This window comes from Haemorhous mexicanus, chromosome 2, assembly GCF_027477595.1.
Source record: "Haemorhous mexicanus isolate bHaeMex1 chromosome 2, bHaeMex1.pri, whole genome shotgun sequence".
In the NCBI taxonomy this organism is placed as follows: Eukaryota; Metazoa; Chordata; class Aves; order Passeriformes; family Fringillidae; genus Haemorhous; species Haemorhous mexicanus.
Window position 1 is genome coordinate 118,971,942 of NC_082342.1, and position 5,046 is coordinate 118,976,987.

Genomic DNA, 5,046 nt, shown 5'->3' on the forward strand with positions numbered 1-5,046 from the left:
TCCATTGGCTCTTGGGTATTTTGGGACGAGGATTGGGCAGTAAGAGGAGCCAGAGCAAGGGGTTTGCACCTGCCCCTGGCCTTATTGCATTAGATTGACAGGGTGGCAGCCCAAAAAAGGCAAGGGAGAGTAGTGCACCAATGAGACAGGGCTGGAGAAATATTTGGGAGAGGGGGAAGGGACAACTGAGAAGGGAGAAGGGACGGGGAGCTGGCAACTTCGTGCTGGGGGCAATCCCAAAGCTGTCGGGTTGCATGGAAAAGAGCTTTCCCAGATCACTACAAGGCTTTGGAGTTGTAGCTGGAAATTTGAGGGGAAGGGGAAAGCAAGAGGAGCATGGATGCAGCAGTAATTATAGCAGAGATCATATTGAAATGAGCCTTGGTTACAAACCTTCTCAGCTTTAAAGAATTCAGATTATCACCTACACTGCAGGGCTCAGGGACTTTCCTGACATAAATGTGTGTCTGACACTGATTTGCCTGACTCGATGTACCCAGAACCTGTTGGTGCATTTTCTCCTCCTTTTTGCATCAAAGAAGATATAAGAAGAGGTCCAGAAAACTCAGCAAAAAATATATCCCTTCTCCTGTGTTATCCACCTTTTTTTTGTGTTATCCTCCTTTTTTTCATCTGGTTGTCATCTTCTACACCAGAAATCACCACAGGGCTGCCTGCCCTTACTTGCTGAAGGAGGTCTCAGGGCATGAGAGGCATTTGAAGAATGTTAAATGGTCACAGATTATTTTCAGATTTTAAGGGCCAAGTCTGTTTGTGCTGTAAGCAACATGAGCTTAGTTAAGCTGACCCTGTGCCAGAGGTGAAACTGGACTAGGTTTTAGAAAAACATGTTTCACATGTTAAGATTGAATACAGTAATGTCTGATTCTGAAAACACTTAAAATGGATTATAATACTTTATTACTAGAATTTATTAGGTAGGACTAAATACACTATTACATAGTTATAAAGAGTAAAAATGCCATCGAGTTTTTAAAAGAATAAAAATTTTACTCTTTATAGTTATAAAGAGTAAAAATGCTGTTGAAAGGAAGTTTTTTGTCTGTGTTAAGCAGCAAAGCTGGAAATGCAGTACTCCATGTATGGAACTGGGATCCTGAAAAACTGCACTGAAAACTAAAAATAACAGTATGGGTAGTTTACTGTGGCTCACCATCTGTCATTTCTTTTTTGTTTTTGAGGGGTAACAGGAGGTCCTGCAACAAGCCTATTAGAAGTAGATATTTTCAGAGTATTTTCCTGAAAAAGAACAACAACCACGAAAAAAACCCCAGTGAGAAAACATTAATTGTTGCCTGAAGTTATTACACGTGCTTGTGTAATCCCAGGAGATTTTATATGTGAGTATAGCCTGGGAAAAGACTGGCCATTTGGAACAGAATGTTTCCAAATTATTTGGTTCTCTGTGCCCTGAAGAAATACAACCAAAGGATGAAATGGTCCTTGGCATCACAGCATAATGATAATGAAAGTGATAGTGATAATGATTCATAATTTATCAGAGAATCACAGAATAAGCTGAGTTGGAAGGGATCTACAAAGATCTTCAAGTCCAGCTCAAGGCCCTGCACAGCACCATCCACAAGAGTCACAAAAGTCAAGGTCAAAGCAGTGAATATTTGCACCACCAAATGTTCACGATCGAATTCTGGGACAGAATTGCCAATGAACTCTCGTTCCTGTTTCACTTCATACCTGAAACCCTCACTGAGCCACACATGGAAATGCCATTCCAGGGCTTTGGGTCACAAGTCCCATTGTGTGCAGCCTCCAAGGAAAACATGACTTCATTCTGAAGGGATTTTTTCCCCCTTTTCAACTTAAGAATGTTGAGTTTAACGCCGAGTTTGGAGCCTGCTGGGTCCGGCCTGTGCGCTCTGAGGGCGCGTCCAGGCCCTGAGGCACCTCCTTGGCCAGGGCACAGCAGGACACACATCTCCAAATTCCCATGAAAACCCTGGAATGGTACTGAAATATGGGGGTGGAAATACACACAAAGGCACCTCTGCTATGTCTGGGGTGAGGGAAGAGGGAGGAAAGAGAGGGGAAAAGGGTGAGACCCTGCTGCCAGGGTGCCGCCGCCATTTCCCACAGCAGCAGGGATGGAGGCCGGTGATGGCGGCTGGTGAGGCCGTGAGGGGACAGCACACACTGAGGTGGGAGCAGGGAGAGATCCCCAGGGAGGACACGGGACAAGGTGGGATCCTTCACCTGTGGGTGCCAGGGGGACAGGAGAACAGAGAGGGACGAGGGGAGGACATGGGGCTGGATATGGGACTGTGTGTCCAGCGGGGACATTGAGGGGGTGCCAGGACATGGGCTGGGTGTGGGGTTGTGGGACACGGAGGGGATTTCCAGGACATGGGGCTGGGTGTGGGATTTTGGGATGCTGAGGGGGTGCCAGGACATGGGGCTGGGTGTGGGGTTGTAGGAAACTGAGGGGATTTCCAGGACATGGGGCTGGGTGTGGGGTTGTGGGACACAGAAGGGACTATCAGGACATGGGGCTAGATGTGGGATTTTGGGACACTGAGGGGACTGCAAAGATGTTGGGCCGGGTGTGGGGTTGTGGGACACTGAGGGAGTGCCAGGACATGAGGCTGGATGTGGGATTTTGGGACATGGGGCTGAGTGCCAGGACATGGGGCTGTGTGTGGGGTTGTGGGACATGGAGAGGACTGCCAGGACATGGGGCTGGATGTGGGATTTTGGGACACTGAGGGGATTTCCGGGACATGGAGCTCAGTGTGGGGTTGTGGGACATTGGTAGGGTGCCAGGACATGGGGCTGGTCGTTGGGTTGTGTGTCCAGGTGGGACATTGAGGAGTCTGTCAGGACATGGGGCTGGTTGTTGGGTTGTGTGTCCAGGTGGACACTGATGGGATTCCAGGACATGGGGCTGGATATGGGATTTTGGGACATTGAAGGGACTTCCAGGACATGGGGCTGGGTGTGGGATTTTGGGATGCTGAGGGGACTGCAAAGATATTGGGCCAGGTGTGGGGTGGTGGAACACTGAGGGAGTGCCAGGACATGAGGCTGGATGTGGGATTTTGGGACATGGTGCTGAGTGCCAGGACATGGGGCTGCGTGTGGGGTTTGGGACAGGGAGAGGATTTCCAGGACATGGAGCTCGGTGTGGGGTTGTGGGACATTGAGGAGACTGTCAGGACATGGGGCTGGTTGTTGGGTTGTATGTCCAGGTGGGACACTGAGGAGACTGTCAGGACATGGGGCTGGTTATTGGGTTGTGTGTCCAGGTGGACACTGAGGGGGTGCCAGGACATGGGGCTGGATGTGGGATTTTGGGACACTGAAGGAGCTGCCAGGATATGGGGCTAGGTGTGGAATTTTGGGATACTGAGGAGACTGTCAAGACATGGGGCTGGTTGTTGGGTTGTGTGTCCAGGCAGACACTGATGGGGTGCCAGGATGTTTTCATTTTCAACACAGGAATTTGGCCCTAATTATTTTAATTCCCATACTTTTTCATCATAAATTCTCTTGGAGTTTGTCCATTCCAGCCCCTGCTTCTTTAATTCTATTGTAGTATCTTTCATTCCATATCTCTGTTTCTTCTGCTTCACCTTTGGTTTTCCTATCTTCTCCTTCTCTATTTTATTTACTTCTCAACAGCTGCTCTGGATGAGCAGATTCAGGCCACACTTCTCATCAAAACAAATTAAAGCAGTAGTTTTAAGTTTCATTTTAGGTTATTTGCTTTAAAGACAATTTGCCTAGAAAGTGTTGGCAGTACCAAATCAAATTTTAACACAAATACAGATCTGTGAATCAACCTGGGCTTTGCCTAATGCTCAAAATACAATTTCTCATCTCTTGTGGGTTATTGCACTGCCTCAGATTTAGCAGGACTGTGGCATTCCTCTGTATTCCACAAGGAAAAACTGTTCATGCAAAGGAATTAAGAGTAATGAAACTGTTGTGATTCAGCCTAAAATGTTCTGTGCAATCCTGAATTACGTTTTTTAATTTTCTTTGGGAGCTATGTGATTCCCCTCTCCCATTTAAGAAATTTAATTTAAAATGAAATGCCAGCACCAAGCAAAAAAACCAACAAAGGAATTAGAAGGTTCTAAGAAATTAGTTTCATATTTTGTTAGTGAAGGGGACATGTTAAAACCCATGAACTAAAACACCATTTTAATTCCCCTCAATTTTCCTTTCCACAGCTGCCATGCTCCTTTTAGACCCCCAAAATATACAACTTATCCTTCTACTGAGTGAGATTCTTTGTTTATAAATGAATTTTATGGGAGCAAAGATGAATTTCTCTGTGGCCTTGTTGTTGCTATGAGATGAATGTGACATTGCCACTCTCAAAACCCCCTATTAGCAAATATTTTCCTACTTTTCTATTTTTTCCCTCTTTACGCAGGAAGGAAAAGTTGAATTCTCACTTTGGGTCCCAACATTTAACCTCTTTTGTGTTTTAATCTCGTTTTCAGGTATGTTTAGAACCTAATTCCTTTTCACAATTGTGGCTCAAGGCAAAACTTGCCTCTCCTCACCTGAAGTGGATTGGAACATAATAAGAAAATTGAATGGGCATCAAGCCATATCCCAAGAAATGATTTTTTACCAGAACAACAGGGTTTAAATAATTCTGCCAGGAGAATAAACTGATCTGTTCTTGAACTTTCCAGTAGCCTCTGCAAGGGAAAAAAAATGAAAAAAAAAAGAGGGGAAAAAAGGAAAAAAAAAGCATGAGTTATTCAGAAAGACCTTGAAAATTACTTAGAATGATTTATTTTATGCTAAATATGTGCTTTTTACAAGCATATTAAAATAGTTTTAGGTTCTTCTCTATCCTCTGCTTAGAGTGTTAATCTGGCAGCTAAAGTGGTTTTTGTGCTGTTTTCAAGGGATTAGTTAATTTTGTGATCTGATTTGCTGTCTAATTCTTGAAAAATGTGATTAATGATATTTATATGACATGAAATGCTGTGAAATCCCAGGTAGGGTGGTGACCTCTTGGAAGAGACACAAGTGAACATTCTCCCAGTG